This window comes from Papio anubis, chromosome 1 (assembly GCF_008728515.1).
Source record: "Papio anubis isolate 15944 chromosome 1, Panubis1.0, whole genome shotgun sequence".
Classification (NCBI taxonomy): Eukaryota; Metazoa; Chordata; class Mammalia; order Primates; family Cercopithecidae; genus Papio; species Papio anubis.
The window spans coordinates 189,375,090-189,390,373 of NC_044976.1; positions in this window are offsets into that span (position 1 = coordinate 189,375,090).

The following is a 15,284-nucleotide window of genomic DNA, read 5'->3' on the forward strand; positions in this document are numbered from 1 at the left end:
ACTCATCCCAAGCATTCATGTATAGGAAACCCTATTAACTTAGCAGCATGAGAAGTAGAGAAACTTTTATCAAAAACTATGTGAATGATGTAAATTGTGGGAAAATGGAAATAACAATCTACTTGTCTTGGTGAACAATGCTTATTGCAAAATACATGTAAACTAAAAATAAAATTCCAAACCACCCCCCTTCCCCACCAACTGAGCAGCTCTCCTCTTGGTCAAAGGGACCCCAGAGAAACCTTAAAAACTGGGAGTGCCTAAACTCCAAACTGTTGTGCCTAAACTCCAAAAGGGAGAGAGTGTAAGGGAGAGTCCGACATGCCTTGTTATACTCTCTCCCTTTTAGGTACAACAACTGACCAGCATTAATGTTAAAATAAATATCATCAGACTAACAAAACAAACTGGTAATAAGATACCAAATTATAAACAAGACCAAGGCCAAAGAAGGCGAGGGCTAAGTCATGCTGACAAACAATAAGTCATGCTAAACATGTCATATTGTGGCTGACTCTGATGTAGCATTCATAACTTAATTCCTTTCTGTTAACTCCAAGCTTTTAGACAAATTTTTGTTCCTTTAATTGCAGATTACAGAATCTCTGAATCCACCTATTACTTGTAAGCCCTTGCTTCAAGATATCCCACCTTTTCGGCTAAACTAATGTATACTTTCCAGGTATCAATTTATTCTTTTGCCTGTGACACCTACCTCCTTGAAATGTATAAAGTCAATCTGTAATTTAACCACCTTAGGACCAAACTTGTTGGGTTTGTATTTTTCCTTGGGCTGTGGTCACTCGTATTTGCTCAGAATAAATATTTTAAAAATATTTTACAGAGTTTAGTTTTTCTATTAATACACACAAAAAGTATTCCTGGTGTGTCACAAATAAGCATTTCAGTATAGTGATTAGAAATAACCTTCTTCAATCTAATCTCCACTATTACAAAGATCTAAAATTGGTAACTGTGGCTCGAGCACATTCAAACTTGGATTTGAGTTTTTCCCTTGTTCACGCAAACCTCAGCCCTGTTGGAGAGGGTTTATGCACGCTAAGGTTTCTTTCTCGTTTGCTTAGAGGAAGAGGTGCAGCATGCAGAGGAGGGGTCTATATATACTTCTTCCATTGTTCATACTAGGTTAGAGGCAGAAAACTATTTCAGCCCTTGGTAGTTCCCACAGGACATCACCTATGTGCTTTTCTAAGCATGAAGCTTTATTATACTGTCGAATTTCTGTTCCCAAGCCAACTCTGAGTATCCCTTCTTCCCTCTGAGGGCTAAATGCATTGAAACCACTCAGTACTGACTGCTTTTGAATACAGAGAGCCAAGCTCTGCTGTGCTGGAGTTGATTCCTACTGGTTATGAAAGTGATGAAAGTGATTGTTAACTTACAAAATTTTGTGAGTTTGTTGTTAAGCCACTGGTAGCTTGAAATTGGTCATGCTAGAAGATTTACACCACAGAAACTGGTGAATGATACAAATAAAGCCACTTAAAAAAAAATAAAGAGAAGAGGCCATGATTTGGCTGTGCGCAGTGGCTCACACCTGTAATCCCGACACTTTGGGAGGCTGAGATGGGCGGATCACCTGAGGTCAGGAGTTTGAGACCAGCCTGGCCAACATGGTGAAATGCTGTCTCTACTAAAGACACAAAAATTAGCCCGGCGTGGTTGTGGGTGCCTGTAATCCCAGCTACTTGGGAGGCTGAGGAAGGAGAATTGCTGGAATCCGGGAGGTGGACGTTGCAGTGAGCCAAGATCACGCCATTGTACTCCAGCCTGGGTGACCAGAGTGAAACTGTCACAAACAAACAAACAAAAAACTTGAGCATCTACTAAGCAACAGACCATATAGTAGGCATAAGAGCTATAGAGGTAGATATATGATCTTTGGACTTTGGACTAGAAGAGATTTCATCAACTTTGAAATGTTCCCTGACCATTCTTTTGCCTACTGCTGAGAAAAGTGAATAGCTTTGAAGCTATTCACACTTGAGACTGAAATATTCTGAAGTCTCTCCCACTTGCCATGATCAAATATCCCAAGAAAGGCGTTTCAGAAATTTATACCTAATTAATCTCAAAGCAAAATCTTTAGAAATGGCAGAAGAAAATGATGGAAGAGTCCCTAACTCTTCAGATATCTTATTTCCCTCCTAATTCTTATTCTGGTTTCTTGGGGGATTTTTCACACCAAATAAATGAACATAGGGTAATTTAGGGCATTTTCTTTTGCTAGTGCCTTTCAGATTGCTGGGAACCAGTTCATAGGGAATTCATAAATGTTATTTATTATATGTTCATGCCACTTATCATTGTTCAATATATGACTTTCTCTTAAGCTTGCCCCCTCTCCATTTTTAATTCCATAGCTCTGTGTCCAGAATGAAAAATGCCAAAGAGAAAAAGAGACTGACTTGGGTTATATGACTCAAGAACCCCTGTTGGCTGGAACTGGAATCTGACCTCCTTGTTCTGTCGTCACTGATCTGCTGAATGACCTTGAGCTATCACTTTCAGAATCAATGTGTGATGGGATGGTATTTCCACTAACAAGCGTATTTAAAGAATTAACTGGAGCCCTCTCTCATACTTAGAAAAGGTAAAGGCAATTGGGTACTATGAATCCAGTGCCGGGCTAGTTCAATAGACAGGCTTCGCATTGTGTAGATTATGGAAAGCCTTGGATCTCTTACCTCTAAGAACCATAATCAGCTTAAAAGGACCTGAAACGGTGAATGCTCAGAATTTCCTGTTCGGGATCAGAGTTGATGCTGTGGTTGCTTGCAGGAAATAAAGCAGGATTAGGTAACAGCATCAAAGACCTAGGTCACTGGAGACTGTGACTCCTGACATGCTGTTAAGCAGAACTTGTAACTGACAAAAAAACGGAGTGAATCCCAGACTTCAAATGCAAGGAGTCAGGAGGGAGTTGAGAGGTGGGGGAATTGCAGATTTTTCTGTATTTCTTTCTTTTTCTTTTGGGTTTTAATTCTTCCTTTGCTGATCCTTATAGGATAATTCATTTTAAAACCTCATTTTTAAGTCTGTTCATTTTTAAGCCTCCTTCTTTTAAATATTTAGCCATTTTTAAAATTCCAAGCACTTTTCAGAATACCTGCTCTGGGATACAGGCTGGGGATACACTGGAGAAAGAGATGCCACATCTTCTCCCAAAGGAGCACATAGCCTGTGGGGGAGGGAGAGAAGGAAACTATGTCAGCAGAGCATCATGAGGAACATGATGCAGCAGATCACGGGAAAGTAAGAGCTTATGGGAAGAGTCCCTAAGCCAAGCTGAGTATATTAGGGGGAGCTTCCTGGAAGAGCTGATATCTGGACTATTTTAGGGACAAATTGATATCAGCCAGGTGAGTGGGAAAGAATAGTTCAAGGAGAAGGAAGAATATGTACAGAGATATACAAGAGGAAAGCAATTCAGGGAGCTCTAAGTAAAGCTGGAGCTTAGGGTTTGATCTGGGAGGAGTCGCAGGCTATGAGAAGCAGAGGCCAGCCCTGGAATGCCCCTATAGGCCATGCTAAAGGACAGTTTATCCAGGGGGAAAATGAACAGCTATTGAAGTATTTTAAGTGGGCCTTATTAGAATTGTGATTTAGAAAACTTTTTTTTTTTTTAAATAATAGTACGATTAGTTAATATTTATTGAGTTCCTATATTCTAGGTATATTTTAAGCACTTTTCTTGATAAAATACATTTCAGTCTCACAACAACCTTGCCCAAAGCCATAAGGAAGCAATAAGGTTTGGGCCAGGATACAAACCCAGTCAGGCTGCAACCAGTGACCCTACTTTTAGCCACCAAGTTGTAAACGTATCTTACCTTGTTGTTTCTCAGTGACAAATACTAATTCTCATTGCTTATCTTTTCCTTATTGTTTTTGAATTTTAAGCCAGTATATTCAAAAAAGAGATCCAACTTTGTGAAAACCCCCAGATTTTATTGTAAGGCCTAGGGGGCTTATTAATTGGAAAGAATGAGCAGAAAATTCCATACTTACTGGACATTTATTTTTGCGTTTCTGAGGCAGTTGTGTGGTCGCTCAATGAAGATAACTCTGAAAGGCACTTCTCTTTGTTTCACTCTGAGCTTTGCTTAGAATTTGTAAGAATCCCTATTCTGAGTTGTTTCTGGATCCCAGAATGAATTGTTCCTCTTTTAGGAGCCTAGGAGAAAGAAAATTTATCTTCCATATCTCATTTGGAGCCAGTTTTTTGGATTCAAATTCCCAGTTAACAAGGAACCCAGTTCAGAAAAATCAAATCCGAGTTAAATGAGGGATAGTTAAAAAAAATAACAAGAAATATGTCTTTCATTTATAGAGGACAAATCTTATGCCTTTAGGAAGTCTCAGATTGTGCAGAACTCCTGAGATATGCTCACAAACATCAAATCTTACTTTTATTCAGTCAATCAACTAAATATTACGAAACAGCTGCTATGTGCCAGCTATGAGATAGAGATGTAGAGACAGCAAATATGCTAACTAGTGATAAAGAAATGATTAAGTCATGGTTTTTCCCTTTAGGCCTAATGGAGGATGTCAGAATCACTAATATTTCAATGCAGGTATTTGTCATCTTCGTTTTTCTATATACCTCCATCTCCCCCATGACTCTCGCGTCATGAATCCTTTGACTTGCAAGCAATCCTAAAATATTCCTACCCCTGAAATCCTGCAATCTTGGACAGCCATTCTCATCCAGGGAGGGGAAAGATGGTTCCTAACCTGGACAAGCTGGCTGAGCCAGTTTGTCAGCAATCCATCATGTCTTCCTACTTTCCCATTTGACTAACAAATGACTAGACATACTTTAGCCTGTGTTGTTGTTGTAGGGCTATTTGAGATATATTGGACTGTGGCCATTTTCTAAAGGGAAATGGGAATGTTTTTATTTCAAGCCATCTGGAAAGAATTACTGTTACTTTAAGCATTGAAAACAGAAATATCTCTAAAAGAAATATCATTCAGGTGCTTGTGCGTTGTGCCGCCTAAGCATCCGTAATCCCACCTTTGGGAGTCTGAGGCAGGAGGACACGGAAGGAGCCCAGTAGCTCTGAGACCAGCTTGGCAGCTGATGCACAGACCCTGTCTCCAAAAAATAAACCAAATTAGCTGGGTGTGGTGGATGTGCCCTGCAGCCTCCCATGGCCAGGAGGCTGGAGATGACTGGCCTGAGTCTGAAAAACGATGCCCGGAGGAGCCTGCTGGATCATAGACCAATTGGCTAATCCAGATCTGTTCAAACAAATATAACAAATAAATGTAAATAATGGGAATAAATAAATGTATGAATAAATAAAATGAAGAAGATGGATGGATGGATGGATGGAGAGGAAAGAGGGAAGGAAGAAAGAAAGAAAGAAAGGAAGGGCGAATACAAGCAATGAAAAAGAAAAGAGATCCTTTAGAGAGTTCTGAAAAGCCCAGCTCTTTGATCTGCCAAGCCAACCTCATTCCTTCCAAACATAACAGCACCTCCCCGGGAAGGTAGTATGTTGCAGGACGCCAAAATGCAATGTGTGAAGATCGGCCGCGGAAATGGAAGCCAGAGGTGAGTAGTTCATTCAGTCTCATACCCCCTTTCTAACCAGACACTGATCTAGGGAAAGAGCTGAGCAGACTGCCAAGGAGCTAAAGGAACAATTGGATCAGAGAGTCCCAGATCAAAGAGCTTTGCCCTCTCAGTATTCTTCAGGAGAGCCCATCTTTCTCATTCTTGAATGAAGGAGGACATGGAGAACTGTGAGTAAGTGAGGTTTGGAGTGAATTTTACATAAACCCCATTAACCACCTTCTCCCGTTTTCTTTCTTCTTCTCTCTTTCTCTCTACCTACTCCTCTTGTTTCCCACTTTATAGTGCCCATTTCCAATAGTATTATACCTCTTTTCCATACTCCCAGGAGTTGACAAACCAGTTACTCAACTATCATCTTCACTTCTGTAGTCATCACTAACTGCAAGTGACAGGTCAACCCTCTGAACTGGAGAGACAAGATGTGCCTTTTACAAAGAAAATTAGGGCAGTCTTCTCAAAGAGAGATGACAATCTCAGCTGTTCCTAAACATACCATTGCATTTAAACTTCCTAAGAGTATCATTGACAGCATTTTTGTATAGTGCACCAGTTAATGACACCTTGATTTTACAGATATAAAGGTTTAGTCATGTTTGTTTCACCTGTATTGGTATAACACAGTATCAGGCCATAATGAGTGTATATGGTATTACCTGCTCAGCCCTACCCACTTACTTTGAAAACTATGTCTCTCCTTCCACACCATTTCATCCTTATAGAGTTCTTATTTAGTCCCATCTGAATGATTATAATCAATTATTTGATGGTAGGGCACACTTCCAAGTTGGGTCTGGTGCCTTCTAGATCTTTGGGCTTGAGATCACAAGCAGCCAAAAACTATAAGACATAAATCTTGAAAGATGTCCATAGTCTCGTTTTTCACTATGAGAAAATAGTCTGCAACAGGAGAAAGAAAAAGCCAACATCTAAAGATAACAAAGAAAAATGATAGAGATAGAATCCTCACCATATTAGGTCCCTGGCTGCAATGGTTCCTGGGGTCTGCTGCATTCCTGCCCTTCTTGTGGGTTGGTTGCTCTGGGAGAAAACCAGGATCCTTCAAGTTCACTTCCATTTTTTTCTTGAAGTATTAAGGTATGAATTGAATTCTGTCACTTGGAACCAAAAGGATTCTAACTATTTGCTGGTACATAGCAGGAACTTTGTAAATGTTTGCTGAATGATGAATGAGTGGTTTTTCAGTGTCCAAATGCAGAATATCATAAGTCTAGAAGATGTTGGAAAAACCACTTGGTTTGTTTCTTACTTCCAGGATGGATCCACAGGCACGCCAGCCAACAAAAAACTGTTCTTATCTTTAAAACCCTCCTGGAGAAAGATTTCATAACCTCCCTTGATTACTTAACATAGGAAATGAGAGGAACATAGACAACCATGACTTCTTGAATCTCTCCTTCTTCTTATTTTAAAACTCTCCTGTCTTCTTTTCCCAGTATTGATGATTTTCTTTTCTCTCTCTCTCTCTCTCGAGACAGGGTCTCACTCTGTCATCCAGGCTGGAGTTCAGTAGTGCAATCCTCCCACCTCAGCCTTCTGAGTAACTGGTGCCACAGGCAGGGACCTCCATGCCCAGCTAAGTTTTAAATTTCTTTTAGAGATGGGGGTCTCTCTATGTTGCCCAGGCTGGTCTTGACCTCCTGGGCTCAAGTGATCTTCCCACTTCAGCCTCCCAAGGTGCTGGGATTATGGGCATGAACCACCGCACCTGACCCCACTTCTCATTTTTAAAATGTTATTTTAAATCTTTTAACTCTTTCATCTCTTTCAATGTTTCATATGATACACAATCTATTTCTATTTTCAAACTTTTGTTTGGTTAATATCATCACATATATCATTGTCCTCTAATAGTAAGCCTCATCAATTTCCAGAAAGTTGAAGAAGCTTATTATAAAGGGATATATAATGTGCATTCTTCCATCCAGCAAACCTTTACTGAGAACTTTGTATATAGCAGACACAATGCTAAGGGCTGTAATACTGAAACATTACAGATAGCTCCTCTGAGAAAATCAATCACTTAAAACCTAATCTGGATCGGGCTCAGTGGTTCATGCCTGTAATCCTAGCACTTTGGGAGGCCAAGGTGGGCGGATTGCCTCAGCTGAGGAGTTTGAGACCAGCCTGGGCAATGCAGTGAAACCCTGTCTCTACTAAAATACAAAAAAAAAAACAAAAACAAAAACAACAAAAAAAAAACCTAATCTAAACCTAACATCATTACATTTCATTTGTCTGAAATTGAAATAATTAAGGCTATCATCCTCACTTTCTTCACTGATTCCCCACTATTCACTCACTCAACAATTTTTTTTTAGTTTCCATTTGGGGCCAGATGCTGTTCTAGCTCTGGGTTTGTAGAGTTGAGCAAGGTTTCTATCTTCTAGTGGGGGAAGACAGAAAAAGCAAGTTGATAATTAACGAATAGTTTCAGGCCATTTCAGAAAGTGATAATTGTTCTGACTAAAAGAAGCAAAAGAAGGGATTAAGCATCTTGGGACGTGGGTGGGCTATTATAAATGAGATAATCAATGGGGTCTTTCCTGAGGAGTGGCGTTTAAACAGAAACCTGAGTTATGCAAAAAGATGAGCCACGCAAAGATCTGATAGGATAGTCCTGCCATGTAGCCTGAGGAATTGGACTAGATGGTCTCTGGTGTTCCTTCTAAATAGAAGAACTTAGAATTTTACCTTTCCCACCTAGTTCTTGTTTTACAATAGGTTTCATATTTCCCTTAAATACCTTTACCAGCATCTGCATTTTCAGTTATGAAGCCCAGAATTAGCTTAGGAGCTCTAGGGAGGTTTTGTCAATAATTAAGACTGATGTCTCCAGGCGCTGATACCCATTTCCATAGATGCTAACATGCTACTTAATAGAAGCTACCATACAAGACGGATGAGCCTAAGATGCCAGACACAGAGAAACTCTGTTCTTTCAGGAAAAAGAATTGTCTAAATCAGCATCTCGGTGCTGTGGTTAATTTGCTATATAAGCCTCAATTTCTCCATCTGTAACTTTGAAGTGGTCACTATAGACAAAGTATTGCACTTAAAACTTAAACCCAGAGAATACTAGGCAGGGCAACACAGTGAGACCACATCTCTACAAAAAGTAAAAATAAAAGAATTAGCTGGACATGGTGGTGTGCACCTGTAGTCCTAACTACTCGGGAGGCTGAGGCAGGAGGACCACTTGAGCCAAGGAGTTCAAGGCTGCAGTGAGCCATGATTGTGCCACTTCCCTCCAGCCTGGGTGACAGAGTGAGACCCTGTCTCAAAAATAAACATATAAATAAATAAATAAATAAATAAATAAACTCACAGAATAGAGACTATAGTTTAAATACCTACACTATGAAGTTGGCCCGATGACTATTACCTTTTGGTTGTGTTAGAAATGACTAATTTTGATTAGTGCCAGAGTAAGTGAGCCATCATTTGGGCATTGTGAACCTTGGTTCTGAGGGTTTGCCTTTGCTTCTGCCAGTCCCTTTGAGACCACTTCATATTAAATTCTGATATTGGGGATATTTGGGCCACACTAGCAGTGTGAAGTTAGACCACCAGTAAGAGTACCAGCTTGTAGTTTAAATTCCCAGATGAGATGTTCTTCCCACTCTCTTGACTAAAGCCAAGACTGAGACATGTAAGATTTTTTTTCTGTCTCTCTCTGTGAGGTGAGTTCATTTCTTATTTATCTTTTTATTAAGGGTATAGCTCTTTGGTGTCTCAGCTTTATGTAGGGGTCCCCTATTAAGTTTCTCTTATCACACATTTATTTAAAGTACCTACAATACTGGTTCATCTTTTTCCTGATGGCTTCTTAGATTGGGCAATACATGCTAATTATTGGAAAGCTTATGTGGTATGCCAGAAAAGAATAAGAATCTAACTTGATTGACAGATATGCCCATTTGGAGTCTGAATGTCTGGGGGAGAGAGGTGACGGTAGTAGACTTTATATCTTAGGGAACCACATCAAAAGGAGTGGCTCCAAGAGTTTATGAAGTGTAACTATCATTCAATGTGAGTGCGTTCCTGTTCTTTTCCTGAAAGATAGGGCACCCGGGGGCCTTGCCCACCATTTGTTTAGTGTTTGTCTCCTCTACTAAATGTAAATTCCATTAAGAACAGGGACTTTGGTTTCCTTCTTCCTCAATGTCTTCGAGTGCCTGTAATAGTACCTGGCTCACAGTAGGGGTTTAACAAATATATGTGTAAATGAATGAATGTGTGGCAGGTCCTGGGGCCAGAGCCATGGCCATGACACTACAGGCCTCAGTTTGCAGTGCTGAGAAGGTTCTGTTACCTGGCTCAAAAAAACAATCTGAAGCTCCAGTAGAAGTGGGAGCCAAGTCATGAAGCCAAGTGGGTCAGTAAGGAGCGGAGCCAATGTGTGAGGAGGACTGGAGCAGGCAGAAGGTAGGATCCTGGAGGAGCACCCGAGCTGGAGAGCAGGCTTCCTTTCATTCCTCCTGTAGTCCCTGCAGCCTCTGGCGTGGATATACTGAGAGCAGGGAGAAAAGTCAGTGTAGAGTGAGCAGAGAGGTTTCAGGTAACACTCATGGATGCAGTTTTTTAAAAAGACTGCCAATGAGATCCTCACACCATAAAAAATGTTTCCCAATTTTTTTTTTTAAATCTAAAAAACAACTCATAGACAGAAACAAAGCAGTAGAGTGCTTAGGTGTTGACAGGCTTGGCTTCAAATAGGTTCCTGTCTCTCTCTCATTAAGCATACCTTTTCTTCAACCATGTCTCTCTTTCTTATCACCAAACTGCCTTTTTTTGTTCAACTCATTGCAATCCAGCTTCAGTCCCTAATACTTTAACTATGGCTACCCTAACTTTTTATTTGTGGAATCTGGTGACTTCTTTTTACTCCTTTCATATTTAAATCCTCTATAGTATTTGGCACCATTGATAACTCCTTACTTTGTAAACTTCTTCCTCCCTAGAACAACGACTTTTGGTTTATTCCGTTTAATTTGCTGTCTTTTCTTTCTTACCTTGTCCTTTGTTGGTTTTCTCTAGGCCTGCCCACTTGGACCCCTCTCCTCCCACACTATATCATGTCCTTGGGGTAGCTCATTGATATGCATAGCTTTAAATATCACCTTTAAACTGATGACTCCTAGAAATGCATCTGCAGTCCTGATCTCTTTCTATATGGTCAGACTATCTATACAGCCAGAAACTTTCAATATTACCAACCTTGTCTGGATTATTGCAAAGGCCTGATTTCTTTTTAGCTCATCTCTCCTCTCCTCTCACTCCATTTCCATTGTTTGTTCTTTCTCAGATCTGTTCTGATGGTGCCTCTAGTTCTCTCCAGCCTATAGAGTAGGTATTGCACAGCCATATAATATCATACTAGTATAATCTACCTTTTTAACCTAATCCCCTGTTTATCTCACACAATGCTTCTATGCTTCTTGCCATGAATGCATCATTTTTGACCAATGCTTTGGTTCTCTACATAAGCAATCTCCTCTTTCCTGGAATTCTCCCATCCCACAGGTATCTGCTTGGGAAACTCTTATTAAAGACCTAACTAGCAGGTTACCTTCTTCAGGAAACATTCCCAGATGTGCAGTCAGTGTTAGTCATTACAGTACAGTACTTGGGAGGGTTCCCCAAAGCATTTTGCACAAAGCTCTGCTATCACACTTTCATATGGTATTATGATTCTCTGTCTCTCTCTCTCTTTCTGTCTCTCTCTCTCTCTCTCTCTCTCAAGACTGTGAGTTTCTATGGAAAAGTATTGTGTATAAATCATCTCTGTAAAGTTACCATAAAGCATAGTACCTGGCATATATTAGGAATTAAAATACTGATAAATGAATGAGAGCATATGTTGGGTTTGGCTGAGGTAGGTTTTCATTAACCATGAACTCCCTTTGAAAGCCAATGTTGCCACATTTCTAATTTATATGTCAGTCCTTGATAGAGCGCCCTCATTGACTCTTGTGTAATGTTCTACAAATGAAGAGTCAAAAACCTTAGACCAGCATTGGAAGAGAATTTCTAAGCACAGAAAACACCCTAATTAAAAGTCCCCCAAATACAATTTCAGATCCATCAGGCCATATTGCATTTTGCATTAATTATTTATTTTTATTGAGAGCTATGTGCTAAAGTGCTTCACATAATTACTACATTTACTTCTCACAGCAACCCTGTGAGGTAGGTACTACTGGGGCTCAGAAAACAATATCCTGAAATGAAGGCCTCAGAAGCAACATTAGAAGTAAATGTTTTTCTCTGACCTTCTGCTGCCCACCTGTCTTGCAGCACCTTTCTCCCCTGAGGATAGCCACAGAAACTAGAATCCCTCTTCTCTATGGTGAGCCATAGAAACGAGAGTCCCCTTTCCCCAAAGACACCCTGGCCCACCCCCAGAAGGAAAGAATGATGCTCAGAGGCACCAAGAAGAATTCAGACAGGGAGGTTTTGCTGGGTTTCCCCAGTCAGTCTACTAGCATTTGATCAGAACCTTTTTGTCCAATCATATTTCTACACAACGCTCCATACTTCTTTGAATCGAAGCATCAAAATGGATAATTTTTCCCATATCTTTGGGTCTTCATCCCAAAGGCTTTTGTGTATACATTTAAAATGAATGAGTATGTCTTTTCTCCGATTAATCTGCCTTTTAAGAGCTTATTTGTCAGTGAACCTTCATAGGGCCAAGAGGTTGGCCCCTGCAGTACCATCTTACCATCTTGATGCTATAGAGGAAGAACCCAAGGTCTAGAGAGGCAAGTTACTTGCCCAAGATTGAGCCATCTGTACTGGAACTCAGCCAACATGAGTACAGAGCCCAAACTTGTAGTCACTATGGTTTATCCCTCTGCTAGAGAAACTGTCCCTTTGCACTAGATCCAGTGCCAAGTGCTCTTTGAAATTCATTTACGGTCTAAGAAATTCTTTCTACTCCTCCCCACCTTGAACTAGGGTCAGAGACCCCTCGTAGTGCCTTGTGTATACTTCTATCATAGCACTTCTAAGATTTTGTTGTTGTTATATGTTAACCTACCTCTACTGCTTAGTTAGATCACAAACTTCTCAAGGGCAGAAAATGGTTACATTCACTGTTGTACCCAAAGCACCCAACATAATGCCTGTTGCTTAGTAGGTTTTTCACAATGCCTCTGGCTTAGTAGGTTTTTCAGTGAATGTTTATTGAATAAAATAAATGAAATAGAGATGAACCCTAGGCTAACTTATTGCTCTTGCAGCACCAACATCTGCTCCCAGAACTTCTGTTTTCCCCTCTGTTCTCCAAGGATTTCTCAGTATTGAGACCAATATCCTCTTGTGTTTAACATAGAAATTTCACAACTCCATTGAAAAATCACTATGCAAAAGGTAACAATTTTTAGCTAGAGTTCATGTGCACATCCTCCTGGCTAAGATATTTTTCCAATTTGCTTTCATCATTTTGTATTATAAACATAAATATATACATATGTATGTGTATATATATATTGTTTGTTTGTTTGTTTGTTTTTGAGATGGAGTCTTGCTCTTTCGCCCAGGCTGGAGTGCAGTGGCGCGATCTCGGCTCACTGCAAGCTCCACCTCCCGGGTTCACGCCATTCTCCTGCCTCAGCCTCCTGAGTAGCTGGGACTACAGGCGCCCGCCACTACGCCCAACTAATTTTTTGTGTTTTTACTAGAGACGGGGTTTAACTGTGTTAGCCAGGATGGTCTCAATCTCCTGACCTTGTGATCCACCCGCCTCGGCCTCCCAAAGTGCTGGGATTACAGGCATGAGCCACGGCACCCAGACAACACAAATATATTTAGTTTTAAAATACAGGTATGTAAAATATTTCAATATTGAATGCAATCTCTAACTGCATCTTTCTCCCCCATAAGTCATGATACGGCCCCACTGAAAATCCCTGGGCTTCCTAATTTTGCTCTGGTCAGACTCCCTTCCCCACACAGAATCTAGCCCCTTGAACTTTGTGTCCAGTGACTGAGCTTTACCACAGGTAAGAAGTGCCTTTGACACTTTCAAGTATTCTCTGACACACACACACACACACACACACACACACACACACACCTCTATTTGGTCTCTAATTGCTGACAAAAACCCCAGGACTGACTGGTGCTACACATGTTCACATGTTCAGACTTTCACATGCTCTTGGATCTAGTCTGCCTTCCTACCCGCCACCTCCCATCTCCCAAGCCTTGTCTATCCTGGTGGGCAAGTTTCATGCCAGGACCTGGCTCTCTCTGTCTCCTCCTTGCCCTCCCATTCCAAAGACATGACACATTTCCAGTAAACCTGAATGTCTAGCAGGTTGAGAGGAGAGAGGCCTCTGCCTGCAGCAAGTGTGTGGTATTTCCCACTCTGGGGAAACCCCAGAAGATAAGGGTTGGCTTTGGTTTGTAGCCAGATTTATCCCTCAGAAGGTAGAAGATTTTAATGAGGGAACTGCTACTTCTTACTGAACTCTAACAAGGTTGTAGTGATTGGTAGATATAATATCTTAGATATGTATTGACCAAGGAGTGGGTATTATTCACAATCAGAGGGGAAGAATAGGGAAGTGGTAGGTGCTCCAGGTATGTACTCAAAAACAGCTAAGTTCAATTCCCAACTTAGTGTAAACCTGAGCCTGTCATTTAAACTTTGTGAGATCCAGTTTTCTCATCCATGTTATAGGGATAGTGATGCCTATCTTGTAGGGCTATTCTAAGGATGAAATGTGATCTCTCTAACAGTGTTGAATAGTTAGTGGGGAATCAATTGTGTTCAACTAACCACCCTCTTTACTAGCACACAATGTGGATTGGATAAATATTAGTTTAAAGTCAGCTTTCCAAATATTAAATGAGAACATGTGTTTGCTTCTATGATCAGAGATTCTAAATAGAAACTTTGCATGCTTATTGCATCAGTCCTTCTAAGAACTGTATTACTGAGATAGATTCATTATAGAACACAGGAAAGACCCATAGATGTCTTTCCCATTGATCAAATAACTTGATCAATGTTATACCCTTATAAAGTGTCATAATTCTGAGTTTATCCTTGTGATCATGTCAACCCCAAATGATAAGAGTGCTACTTCATGTTTACCAGGATCTCTAATTGGTAGTTACATACAAATTTGTTATTAAAAAGGAAAATTAACATTATTTAATAAATGAACTTTATTTGATAGGAGCATTTGTAATGAACAACATGAAGAGCCATATTATTTAAAGAGGTCTTTGGCTTCTACAGAACAATTTATCTTTGTATCTTCAAAAGATCAATGTAATGAAAAAGGAAGTTGAGGTGGAGTTCTAGATGAAAGGAGGAAAAATGCAATATGTCACCCTTGATGTAACTTGGCTTTGAACAAACCTGCTGTAATTGTCATGTTGAGGACAAATGGGGAATTTGAGTATAGACTAAGTGAATATAACACTAATGAATTATTCATATTTTCTTAGGTGAGATAATGGTGTTATGTGTTGAAGAACTGCAAGTTGAACTATATAGAGGTATAACGTCATGATATCTATTTTAAAATGGTTCAGCAAAACAATATATAGGTGAAGGAAATGTGGCAAAAATATTGACAGTTGAGGACTCTAGTGGGAGGAGCTATAGGTGTTTTTGTGCTATTATTTCTACTTC